Here is a 14,602-nt window from a genome sequence, read left to right on the forward strand (position 1 = left end):
AAAGGCAAGAAGTGACAGGTTTACAACTTTTCAAGAGGAAGCCTAGATCCAGAGGGTGTGGAGGAGTGTAGAATCTCCACTGAGTAGTATCCCATCTGTCTGGGCAGGACTGTAAAAAGAAGATCGGGCTAGAACTCATGTGGCACAATAGTGAATAATTGCTATCAGGACTGACTGTGAGGGTTGGAAATGTAAAGGTAGACGTTTTGTAGCAAAAGGAGGGAAGTGGTTGACTTTGCAGTCCAGCAGTGGAGGTCCCTGGGACCACCAAGGGAGAATACGGGAACCTACCCAGATAAACAGTGTTGCTGGAGATGGAGGCAGAGACGATGATGTGGAGAGATGGAGTGGCTATGGACTCTAGACCCAGAGAGGGAGAGGGGCTGTGTGCTGATGACCAGGGGATTGGCTTGCATGGTATACCATATGGCTAGTTGATGATGCATGGAGGGGATTGTAACCATGACAAGGAAACAATATACGACAGGATGAATGTAAAGCTAATGTTGTCTCATGTAAACTATCATATAGTTCATAATAAAATATTTTTAAAAAATCATTTTTCAGAAGAAAGATTATTTCCCACCACTCATCTATCAATTTGTTGTACAGTGGTGGCTTGTGAGTTGCTGTGACTCTTGAAGCTATGCCATGGGTATTTTAAATACCATCATGGTGGACAAGTTTCAGATGAGCTTCCAGACAAGCTAGGAAGAAGGAGGGATGAACTACTTTCAAATAGTCAGTCACTGAAAACCTTATGGATAGCAGACAAACACTGTCAGATATAGTGATGGAAAATGAACCCCTCAGGTTGCAAGGCACTCAAAATGTGACTGGGGAAGAGCTGCCTTCTTAAAGTAGAGATGACCATGATGACTGACATGAATGGAGTAAAGCCCATGGGGAAAAAACATGTGGGACCTTCATTTGCTGATGGGGAACAACTCAAAATGAAATGAAACAGCTGTAAACATCCATTAATAATTGGAACATGAAATGTATGAAGTATGGATCTAGGAAAATTGGAAATTGTCAAAAATGAAATGAAACACATAAACACCAGTATCTTAGGCATTAGTGAGCCGAAATGGACTTCTATTGGCCATTTTGAATCTGACAACCACATGGTTTACTATGTCGGGAATGACAAATTGAAGAGGAATGGTATTGTATTCATCATCAAATAGAATATATCCACATCAGTCATGAGGTACAACACTGTCTGTGATAAGATAAGATCCATGTGCCTACAGGGAAGACCAGTTAATACCACTATTATTCAAATTTATGTGCCAACCACTAAAGCCAGTGAGGAGGAAATAGAAGAATTCTACCAAATCCTTCAATCTGAAGTTGATCAAACATGCAATCAAGATGTACTGATAATTACTGGTAATTGGAAAGCAATGGTTGGGAACAAAGAGGAAGGATCAGTAGTTGGAAAATATGTACTTGGTGATAGAAATGCTGGAGATCGCATGATAGAATTCTGCAAAATCAATGATTTGTTCACTTCAAATACCTTCTTTAGACTGCATAAAAGATGCATACACATCTCACTAAAGGGAGCAAATGGACCTCACCAAATGGAATACACAGACATTAAATTGACTACATCTGTGGAAAGAGATGATGGAAAAGCTCCATCTCATAAGTCAAAACAAACCCATCAACTGCTCATATGCAAATTCAAACTGAAGCTGAAGAAAATGAAACAAATCCACAAGAGCCAAAATATGACTTTGAATATATCCCACCTGAATTTAGAGATCATATGAAGAACAGATTTGATACATTAAACACTAAAGACCGAAGATCAGAAAGTTGTGGGATGACATCAAGAACATCATACATGAAGAAAGCAAAAAGTCATTAAGAAGAAAAGAAAGAAGGAAAAGATCAAAATGGATGTCAGAAGAGACACTGAAACTTGCTCTCCAGTATAGAATTGCTAAAGCAAATGGAAGAAATGAGGATATACAAGAGCTGAACAGAAAATTTCAAAGGTCAGCTTGAGAAGACAAAGTCAAATATAACAACAAAATGTGGAAAGACCTGGAGTCAGAAAACCAAAAGGGAAGAACACACTCAGAATTTCTTAAGCTGGAGGAACTGAAGAAAAAAACTCAATAACTTAAGTTATTGAAGGATTTTCTTGGCAACTTATTGAATGATGCAGAAAGCATCAAAAGATTATGGAAAGAATACACAGAGTCACTGTACCAAAAGGAAATGGTTGATGTTCAACCATTTCAAGAGGTATCATATGATCAAGAGCCAGTGATACTGAAGAAAGAAATCCAAGGTGCATTGAAGGAATTGGCAAAGAACAAGGCACCAGGAATTGATGGAATAAAAATCTAAATCTTCTAGGAAGTGAGGCAGCAATGGAAGCACTCACTCATCTATGCTAAGAAATTTGAAGACAAGTATTTGGCTGACTGATTGGAAGAGATCCATATTTGTGTTCATTCCAAAGAGAGGAAATCATAGGACAATCTCTTTGATAGCCCATGTGAGTAAAGTTTTACTAAAGGTAATACAGAAATGGCTACAAGCATACATTGACAGAAAATTTCCAGAAGTTCAAGCTGGATTCACAAGAGGATGTGGAATGAAGGATATCAATCATTACTGATTTCTGATGGATCTTGGCTGAAAGCAGAGAATACCAGAAAGATGTTTAACTGTGCTTTATTGACTATGCAAAGGCTTTCGATTGTGTGCATGACAAGCTATGGACAACATTGTGAAGTATGAGTATTCTTGAACACTTAATTGTGCTCATGAGGAATCTGTACATAGACCAAGAGGCAGTTGTTTGAACAGAAAATAGGAACACTGAATGGTTTAAAATTAAGAAAGGTGTGTGTCAGGGTTGTACATTCTTTCACCATATTTTTTCAACCTATATGATGAGCAAATAATCCGAGAAGCTGGGTTCTATGAAGAAAAATATGGCATCAGGATTGGAGGAAGACTCATTAACAACCTGTGATAAGCAAATGATACAACCTTGCTTGCTGAAAGTGAAGAGGACTTAAAGTATTTACTGATGAAGATCAAAGACCACAGCCTTCAGTATGGATTGCATCTCAATGTAAAGAAAACAAAACTCCTCACTACTGGACCAACAAACAACATTCTTATCAATGGAGAAAAGATTGAAGTTGTCAAGGACTTCAATCTTTCTGGATCATCTATCAACAGTCATGGAAGCAGCAGTCAAGAAAACAAATGACGTATTGCATTAAGCAAATCTGCTGCACATGACCCTTTTAAAGTCTTGAGTAGCAAAGATGTCAACTTGAGAACTAAGGTGAGCCTGACCCAAGCCATGATTTTTTCAATAACCTCTTAGGCATGCGAAAGCTGGACAGCGAATAAGGAAGACCATAGAAGAATTGATGCTTTTGAGTTATGGTTTTGGAGGAGAATATTGAAAGTGCCATGGGCTGCCAAAAGAACAAACAGATCTGTGTTGCAAGAAGTGCAGCTAGAGTGCTCCATGGAGGCCAGGATGGCAAACTTTGTCTCTCATACTTTGGACATATTGTCAGGAGGGACCAGTCACTGGAGAAGGATATTATGTTTGGTAAGGTGGAGGGTCAGAGAAAAAGAGGAAGATCCCCAGTGAGATGGGTTGGCAAAGAGGCAAAGTTATGAGGTTGACTCAGAACCAGGCTGTGTTTCGTTCTGTTGTATATAGGGTGGCTATGAGTCAGTAATGACTTGATGCCACCTAACAACAACAACAACAAAGATTATTTCAGGTCCTGATATAACAGAAATTTCTCCTATGGGTTTTTATAATTAGAGTTATAGTATATAATGTTCTCAAAATAAAGTCCAGGGTAAATTGATGAACCGTTTTAATAATCACTTAGCTTTGTAGAGACATCCCTGGGTGACACAGTTAAATGTTCGATTACTAACTGAAAAGTTAGAAATTCAAGTCCATCTGCAGATGAATCAGAAGAAAGGCCTGGCAATTGACTTCCAAAAAAACTCAAATATTGAAAATCATATAAATTCCAGTTCTACCCTGAGACACATGGGCTCTCCATTAGTCAGAATCAACTCAGTGGCTACTGGTTACCCTTGTGGTAAATTGGACTGTTGTTTCAAAATATCATTTCATCCTGGTAATAGAATCTACATCCTTGCCTGGTGAATCAAAGAAAGCAAAGGGTACTGATATTGTATGTACTGCTTATAATCATTTAACTCCCATTTCATTAAACATAAGGAAGTTAAAATATTATAAACAATGTCTAAGCTCAAGTTTGAAATGCATTTGCCTGGTTTGACTTGATCTTTTGGGCTTCTATCTTGAGAAGAAATCACCTTTCTCTTCCATAATCTTTACTCCTTTAGTCTGTGTTCCAGTAAAGACATGAGGAGCAGTCAAGCCTGGAGCTTAGCTGACATCAGCTAAATTTCAGCTGACATACAGACCTGAATATCAAATAAATGTTTGCCCTTATAGGCAAGTATGATTTGGGGATTTGTTTGTTATTCAACATTATTGCAACAGGAAGTTGGCTGATATACTCCTGGAGGTGGGGATAAAGAATTGAAGTTCAGAAGGACACTCTTGAACGAATTGTCAGTTGGAACAGACAGGCTTTCTAATAGAATAATTTGAACTTCCCCTAAGATAACGACCCTATGTAGAGACTCTTAGACATTATTGCTTTGTTAATAGAGTGCAGGGAGTCCTGGTATAGTGCAGCAGGGTAATGCACTGGACCACAAGGATGGTTCAAACCACAAGGCAGGCAGTTCCAACTTCACCAGCCATTCCTTGGAAACCTTATACAGGGTTGCTATGAGTTGGAAGTGACTCAATAGAACTTAACAACAACAACAGTAGTAGGTCAATAGGGGAAACCCTGGTAGCGTAGTGGCTATAAATCGGGCTGTGAACTTTCAGGTCAGCAGTTCGAAATTACCAGCTGCTCTGCAGGAGAAAGATGAGGCTTTCTGCTCCTGTAAAGATTTACAGACTCAGAAACCCTGTACAAGGTCGCTATGGGTCGGAACCAACTAGATGACACTTAACAACAACAAGGGGAAACCCTGGTGGCACAGTAGTTAAGCACTCAACTGCTAATTGAAAGGTAATCCATAAAGATTACCAAAACCAAACACTACCATTGAGTAGATTTCAACTTATTGTGAGCCTATATAGGGTTGTTCATTACCTTTACAGTAATGCACAATCTCATCTTTCTCCCAAGAATTGCCTGGGGCTTTGAACCACTGACCTTGTGGGCAGCAGTCTAATGCCTAACCCACAGTGCCATCAGGGTTCCATAAAGATTAGAAACCCAAACTTAGAAACCTTACGGGACAATTTTTCTCTGTCCTATAGAGTTGCTAAGAGTCAGAATTGACTTGATGGAAATGGTGTTTGATAGTATGTATTATCATGTTCAGAGTCTTAGTGTGGCACTGTAGGATAAGCACTGGGCTGTAGGTTGGTTTGAATTGCAAGGTTAGTGGTTCAAACTCATAAGTTGCTCCTCAGAAACCCTATACAGGGTGGCTGTGATTTGGAACCGATTTGATGGCACTTAAAAACAATTATCATGTTCTGTAAGTAAACTGTAAAACCATTTAGTTTTATCATAAAAATACTGCCCTGTGGTTTCAAGCATTCCTTTGGCCAATTCCTTTGAGAATACCTTTGAGCAGTCATGGAGAGGATGCATCAAAACTGGGATGGCTAGGTGAAAGGTGTGTGTATGTGTGACAGTGTTTGTGTGTGAGACAGCATGTGCATGTGTGTGAGAGTGTGCATGAGAATGTTTTGTGCAAAGGTGGGGTGTGTGAACATGTGTGTGCACACTGAGAGACCCCTGAGGCTGGAGATCCTCTTGCAAAACACCTTAGTGCTAAAAACACATCATCGTGAAGGATCAAAACACAAGTAGACTCATTAATGCTGAGTTTCACAGCTGGGATCTTTCCTCACCTTCTTCTGTATGACTCAGTTCTGTACGAATAATGCTTGTGGGGCTTGGGGGAGGAGTCCAGAGTGCAAACTACATGAGGAAGGGAAAGGGTCACCCCAAAAGGGATAATAGGACCCTTATAAGCATAGTTGTGATTTCATAACACTGTCTCAAATAAAAGTGTTGAACAGTATTTTCAATTTTTTTTTTTTTTTTTTGTATTTGGTTTTTGGAGTGTAGAAAGAAAGAGAATGATCAGCAGATAATCAATGGCTTTTGGATTCACAGCAAGTATGCAAGTGAATGTGACCCCAAGTTATAATGACTATTGGATACTGTGCTTATCCAGAGGTATGTGTAAAGAAGTAGAGAAAACACAATGACCTGTAAAAAAATCCTTTAAAAATAGCAGTCTCACTCACACAAATGAATTTTGGTGATTGCAAACATAGCTGAGGCAAAGGCAAGGAGTGGGGTGAATGAGGAATGCAGGGCTTACCACTGGAGCATGCCTGCTCCCTCTCTTTTTCCCCCACATCTTTTTACTCCTGTCCCCCTATGTATCACCGTAGTCACACGTTTGATATGTATCCTTTTATTTCTGTTTCTTGAAATGTATTTTTTGGGGGAAACTTTGTATTGTGAATTGAGTGAATGTTTGTGAGACAGATAATCAGTTTTATAGTCAATTAATCATACACTTTGTTTCATTTCAATGACTGCAATCCCCTAGATGTTACAACAGTTATCCCACTTTCTCTCTGTGGTTCTTATTTCCATACTACTCTCCTTCCTAACCCCTTTCAGCTTTGTCCTTCAGCGAATACGTCCCCCTTAATCTTGAGTGGTGAGGATATCTTACTTGTATTGTTGTATGCCCTATATACCTATTGAAAATTGTGTTGAAAAAACCTGGTTGAAAATTGTGTTATGAGGGTGAGTTCTGTTCCAGAACTGAAGGGTAGCCAAGGGCCATGTTGTTAAGTGCCATTGAGTCAGTTCCAACTAATAGCAACTCTATACAGGTTTTCTGAGGAGGGGCTAGTAAATTTGAACCACTGATCTTGTAGTTCTAACTGACCTGGTAGGCCAGTGCTTAACTTACCATGCCACACAAAAACCATAGTCTCAGGTTTCTTCAGTCTGTTTCTGAACAGTAAGTCCAGTCATTTTTATGATTTTGAGCTTTGTTCCACATCTTCTCTCACTCTTTCTGGGACCTTTTAATGTATTCCCTTTGAGAGCAATTGTAGTTTTGCAATCTAACTTTGTTTGCTCTCTGTGCATAAATTTATTCTTTCTAACTCTTCATGGTATTCTGTACTCTTCCTTCATCACCTTGGTTTTCAATCCCCTAGGACTGAATCAGTTCTTTAGATTTCTTACAACTTCCCACTATTCAAACAACACTAGAGTGAACATTCTTTATGGAGTTGGGAGGAAATTTCTCTGGGATATATACTGAGAATGTTATTGAGTATTTGTGCATTAAAAAAAAAAAAAGTGGGAGGTTTATGTCCCAACTTGAAGTAATTACTACTTTTGAGTCTTCCTTCTCATCTTTCTCTTGTTAATCTCTCTAATTGATCTTCCAACTTCAGTCATGGAGCTACTATTCCTGCAGGCTAGGTACCCTGGAGTCACATTTGGCCTCTCCCTCTCTTCTCTTTACTTCCATACCCAACCAGCCTTTTAGTTCCATCTCTGCAGGTCTTCTGTTCATGCTCCTTTTGTTTTTATTTTCACCATTAAAAGTCTGGTTCAGAGTTTTATTATACTGTTGTAAATGTGACAGTTTTCTATTTGATTTCCCTACTTCTGAGCTTTCACTAACACAGAATATTCTACATTATATATAATGCACAGGATTATATTACTCCCTTGCTCTCAAGCCTCAGTGACCTTCTAAAATATATACAGCTTTTTTAGGCTGGTACCCAACCATTGCACAAAATGACCCTGGTATATGTTTTCCCATTCCCAAGCCCCACTTCAATTATATGTCTTCTGCCTTCTTCCTTCAAGCTCTTTCTCTTTGTACTACTCCTCACCCAACACTATTCTTTATCAAGACCATCCTCCCAATGAAATCCTTGATTTCTCCAAGTCTAGGACTGTGCATCTTTAGGAGGGAAGGGAGGATATGAAAGAAAAGGTGATGATCTTATTTTGAATATTATGTACTTAACTGATTCAATTAATTGTTTGTATATTGTTTTAGTTTGTCTAAGTAAGACAATTATTTGCACAGTGGAAAAATGCAGCTTGGTTTCTCTTAGTTTTAGTTCCCCAAGTACAACTTATCTCTGCCTCTCTTTTAATCCTTTTCTATTTGCTTCTTGGTTGGACTGACTTCCAGACTTTCACTCTTCTGTCTCTCAAATTTACCCTTAGAACTAATGTGAACCCATGCTCAACCTTGGATAAGTATTTCAGCCTCTTGCTTATTCAGATGTGAAAATGGGACGAAAATTAGGACTTCACATAAGTGCAGACTCTCTTGTTAAATCACAAAACCCCTGACATTCTTGCTAGTCAAACTGGCAGATATTTGCCATTCAGTTTATTGAGTAAATATAATGATTTGTATTTTCAGCTCATACTTCCAATGTTGTCAGCTGGTGCCTACATAATACAGCACACTGGTGTAGGAAATCGATTCCCTAGTTCCATATGGTGATATATTCCTTTTGTGATGCTCAAATAGGAATGTGTCAATTTTTGGGGGTGGGGGAAGGGAAACATATGCATTGCATCTGGGATTTCAAAAATACCAAGAAACCAGATGTATATTCATATGATCGTGTATGTATATACACATACAATACACATCCCTTTAAAATGGGAACAGCTTACACTTACATACTTTAGTTTTATTGAAGAATATTGTGAGTGGATAAAGCTGTAAGAATATTGAAAAACAGTCAAATAGACTATAAATGCATGTATAATCAACACTGTTGTAACAGCAGCATGAAGAGAAGAGTGAGGAACATGGAAATCAATAAATATTGATTATTTTGGGTCCATGCCAGGTAGTTTGTGAGGCATATCACATGTATAGTCTTATCTGTCATTGTGGGGAAACATTTTTCTTAAACTGGGGAAACTGAGGCTCAGAATATAAATTGCACAACCTAGATTTGAACTAAAATTACTCGATTCTCAGTGTGATGGGTTGCCCCCACCCCATTACACCATATTCATGTTTCTGGTCTTACAATGTGTGGTCTCACATCACTCTAGCAAATTATTCATAAGGCTTTATGATATAGGGTAGTGTGCAACTTGTGCTTTGAACGTTTTACAGGCAAACTTGGGTTTATGGCTTAGAATATTAGGACAACTGACTATGTTGTGCTAGAAAGCGATTATTCCTCTTTTACTCATTTCTGTCTTAATACATCCTTCTTCTTACTCAGGGGACTTTTGGAGTGAATCTTTAGCCTTTCTGTTAGCTTTTCCTCTTACCAGATTCTTTGTTTCAGAAAAATAATATTGAGTTCCCTAAAGGGAATGGCCAGAGGAATCAACCCCAAAGTTTGGTGATTGAAGGTACAACATGGGCAGAACATGATGGAGATGGGGATGCATTTAAGCCTTCTTTACAAAATAAAATTATTAGGGCTTGCACTGGATGGGTGGGTTAGGTAGGTGAAAAGAAAGGAATTCTGGATTTGTTCATGGGGTGGGTAGAGACAAGTTTGTGCAGGAAGGATCATCAGCTTAGTTTGAGTCTATTGAATCTGAGGTGCCTGACTGCCATCTGCGTGGAGCTGCTAGTGGACAGTAGATATGAAAGTTAAGAAGAAAGTCTGGACTGACATTGAGTTGGGTCTCCCAAAGAGAGCATATAATTCCTGATCCTAAAAGTTATTCAATAAACATTTGTGATATGAATGGGAAAAGAGATGCAGGTGCAGAAATGTTAGTTAGTAGGTTGGGTTGGGACAATGGTTGAAAGACTAACATCTGGTCATTTTCTCTTTGTGGAAGTTGGGTTGTTATCTGCTGGGAAGAGGAGTAGGTACTGGTGTCTGAGAACTGAGTAGAATTATTAGAAATAACTGACTATTTGAAGTCTTGTTATGAAGCTGTGGGCTAATGCGTCAGACTACAAAGTCTTTTAAACTGCCAGGTTGGTGGTTCAAGCTCACCAGCTGCTCCTTGGAAACACTATAGATAGTCACTATGGGTCAGAATTAACTCAATGCCACTTAACAACAATGTGAATTTTGTTCATTATAATATATAAAAATAAAATAAAATAATTGTAAAAATAAAATAAAAATAACTGGGTTGTAATTGACTCAACGGCACTTAACAACAACAAAAAAGGTAAAAAGTCAGCAAAGGTAAGGTGAAGGATCCTGGGAGAGACGGTCCTGAAAGCCTAGTTGAGACTGGATACTGTGACTTAGTAGTGGGTCTACCCAAATTCTCTGTGGAACTTTTTTTAGCAGGGTCCAACAACCTAGAATTGGGTCTTGTTGCTGTGAAGTACTGTTGAGTCGGTTCTGACCCATAGCGACCCTGTATAGTTGGGTTTCTGAGGAGCAGCTGGTGAACTTGAACTGCCGACCTTGCAGTTCAAATGGTTTTGCAGTCTGATGCATTAACCCTCGGCACCACACCAGGACTCCGGAATTGGGTCTAGGGGTGGTAGAATTTAGCTTGATTAGCTGTTGGAGTTTCTCTTGGTGTTTCCAATGGAAATGAGGCAAAGGGGATAATGTCACTGACAGGATAGGGTGGTAGGGGGAAACCCTTGTTGTCTATACAGAATTGGGGAAAAGGGACTCATTGGGATTAATGAAGTTGAGATTTTAATGAAGTGGAAGAAAAGTGATGTGGCCGTAACCAAGTAAGACAGTGACGTGGAAGGAGATACTGGTGAAAGTGTAAATGTGAATTTGAGTTTGACAACTTCTAAGAATATAAGCCATCACCTGTCTATCAGTTTGACATACTGTTGCTGTGATCTGGAAGCTATGCCACTAGTATTTCAAATACTAACAGGGTCATGCATTGAATGGAATATTCAGACTAAGACAGACTAGGAAAAAGGGCTGGAACTCTGCTTCCAAAAATTAGTCAATGAAATTCTTATGACTCCTAAAACAACATTTTCATTGTGTGACTTGTTCTCATTGGACACATCATTGTTGTTCTTAAGTGCTGTCCAGTCAGTTCTGACTCATAACCACCTTGTATAGATTTCCAAGGAGTGACTTGTGAATTCGAACTGTCAATCTTGTTGTTAGCTGTACTTACACCAGAATGCATCACTAGGAGGGATCAATTACTTAGAGGAGGACATTTTGTTTAGTGAAGTAGAGGGTAAGCAAGATTAAGGGAATATATCAGTGAAATGATTGTTGTTGTTATCATTAAGTGCTGTCGAGTCATTTCTGATCCATAGAGACCCTGTATAGGGTTTCTGAGGAGCAGCTGATGAGCTTGAACCGCCAACCTTGCAGTTCAAATGGCTTTGTACTCTGGCAAATTAGCCCACAATGCCACACCAGGACTCCAGTGAGATGATCAATTGGGAATCGACAATCATGCATTTTACTTACCAGTGATTATGAAGATAACACAAGACCAGGAAATACTTTGTTCTGCTATACATAAGGTTGTCATAAGTTGGAGCTGACTTGGTGATACCTAGCAACAACTACAGGAGTCTCCATGTGGCGCAAATGATCAAACACTTCACTACTAGCTTGATAAGTCAAAATATTTTTGTGAATATGCAAAACCTAAAGTAAGAAAATGGAGTCTGGTATGGCGCTGTGGGTTAATGCGCCAGACTGCAATGCCATTTGAATTGCAAGGTCGGCAGTTCAAGCTCACTAGCTGCTCCTCAGATATCCTATACAGGGTCGCTATGGGTCGGAACTGACTCGATGGCAGTTAACAACAGCAACAGAGTAAGAAAATAAAATCAGCATTTCTCAAGTTAAAGAAACTGAAGAAAAAAGTCAAGCCACGATTGGCAATACTGAAGGATTTTATGGACAAATTTGAGTCTTGGTATGAGTTGTAGGATAAGCACTGCTCTGCTAACCACAAGTTTGGTGGTTCAAACTCACCAGCCACTCCTTGGAAACTGTACACAGGATTGCTATCTGTCAGAACCCACTCTATGATAGTTAACGACAACAACATGGGCAAAATATTGAATGATGCAGAAAGCATAAAAAAAAGAAGGAAAGATTACATAAAGTCAGTACACCAAAACAAAACAAAAAAAGGTGTTCAACATTTATTCACTTCAACAAGTAGCCTAGGATCAGGAGTCAATGGTTTTGAAGGCACTGAATGCACTAGCAAAAAACAATGCTCCAGGAATTGACAGAATACCAATTGGAATGTTTGAACAAACTGATGAAGCTTTGGAAGCACTCATCAAGAAATTTGGAAGACAGCTACTTGGTCAACTTCCTGGGAGAGATCCATATTTGTGCCCATTCCAAAGAAAGGTGACTCTACAGAATGAAGAAAATATTGACCAATACCATTAATACCACATGCACGATAACTTTCTTAAAGAGGTTGCAGGAGTACATTGACAGGTAACAGCCAGAAATTCAAGTTGGATTTAAGAGAGAATATGGAAAAGAGAGATCCCTGCTGATATCCAATGAAATTTGTATGAAAGCAGAAAATACCAGAAAGATGCTTACATATGTTTTACTGACTATGCAGGCAGGAGTCCTGCTGTGGTGGCGTGGGTTAATGTGCTGGACTGCAAAGTCGGATTGAACCACAAGGTTATTGGTTTAATCTCACCAGCCACTCCTTGGAAACCCTATATGGGTAGGAATCAACTTGATGGAACTAAATCAACAATAACTGACTATGCAAAGACATGCAACTTTGTGAATCATAACAAAATTATGGATAACATTGCTAAGTATGGGAATCCCAGAACACTTATTTGTGCTCATGCAGAATCTCTGTACATAGATCATGAGGCAGTGTTTCAAACAGAGCAAGAAAACATTGTATGATTTAAAATCAGGAATGGTGTGTGTCAGGGTTGTGTGCTTTCACCACAGCTAGTCAGACGGTATCCTGAACAAATAATCTGAAGACTATCTGAAGAAAACCATGGCACTATGGGTTAATGTGCTGGACTGCAAGGTCAGTTTAAGCTTCAAGATTGGTGGCTCAAGCTCCTAGCTACTCCTCAGAAACCCTATACAGGGTTGCTATGAGTTGGAACTGATTCAATGGCACACCAACACTAATAGCCTAGAGTCTTCAGTAATGAAGGTTTGGCTCACACCACCAGGCAAAGAACCATGACCAGCTGCAGTGCTTACTGAGGAAAAAGACAATCCAGAATGGGTAGAGGAAGAAGGTATTTCTAAATACCAACCACAGCCACGTGACCAGCTGCAGAAATGAGAACTTTAGTTGTTATGAATTTGCATGTAAATATTTATACCGCTAAAACATATACAGATATATATTTATACATATATAAACACTGGCCCACAAGTTTGGTTTGGACTGAAAGGTTGGTGGTTCAAACCCACCAGTTGCTCCTTGGAAACCCTAGACCATGAAATATAAGATGTTAATGGGACCAGCTCATTTTTGGTTGTACATGGTTTCACTTTATCATGTTAAATGCAAGTATGGCTTTATTTAGAGATTATTATGCATGTGGTTTATAGGTGCCAAGTTGATAAGAGGCGGACTGTGATAGTTTTAAGTTTGTTTAAGTTTTTGTGTCAACTTGACTGAGCCAGAATTCCTAGTGGTTTGACAGCTGAAATGTGGTTAATATCATGGTGAAATTTAATACAGTGTAGTTAACTCTATAATGATTGGCTATGATCAGGTGTAGTTAGCTATACTGTGATTGCTCATGATCAGTCAATCAATTGAAAGGATGTTTCCACAGGGGTGTGGCCTGTTCACAATACATTGGACATGCAGGAAAGTTTGTTTGCTTTCTGCTGGATCTGGATCCTGTATCTGGCTCATACTTCAACCTCCTTGGACTTATGCCAATGGCCTGCTCTATTGCCTGGCTGCCTGCCTGCCTGCAGGACTTGACTGGGAGCTGGACCTGCTTGCCTAACTGCCAGGTTTGGTTCATTTGATCTGGACTTAATACTCTCCCACCTCTACCATTGTGAGCCATTTCCTCTATATAAATTTTCTTTATTTATATACATATATGTTTCACTGGTTTTACTTTTTCTAAAGAACCCAGCCTAATACACACAGGAATCAAATTGATTGCATCTGTGGAAAGAAATGGTGAAGTTAAGTATCATCAACCAAAACAAGGCCAAGATTAGACTGTGGAACAGATCTTTAACTGCTCATATCCATGTTCAGACTGAGACTGAAGAAAATTAAAACAACTTCATGAGAGCCAAAATATGACTTTGAATATTATTTTTGTTGTTAAGTGCCATCAAATCAGTTCCAATTCATAGCAATCCTGTATAGAATTTCTGAGGAGCAGCTGGTGGGATTGAACTGCCGACTTTGTGGTTTCCAGTCTAGTGCAGCACCACACAAAGAATCCATGACCTTGAATATTTATGTTGATAGGTACCATTGAGTCGGTATCAACTCATAGCAACCCTGTGAAAAATAGAATGCAACACTGC

This window comes from Chrysochloris asiatica, unplaced genomic scaffold (genome assembly GCF_000296735.1).
Source record: "Chrysochloris asiatica unplaced genomic scaffold, ChrAsi1.0 scaffold00039, whole genome shotgun sequence".
Classification (NCBI taxonomy): domain Eukaryota; kingdom Metazoa; phylum Chordata; class Mammalia; order Afrosoricida; family Chrysochloridae; genus Chrysochloris; species Chrysochloris asiatica.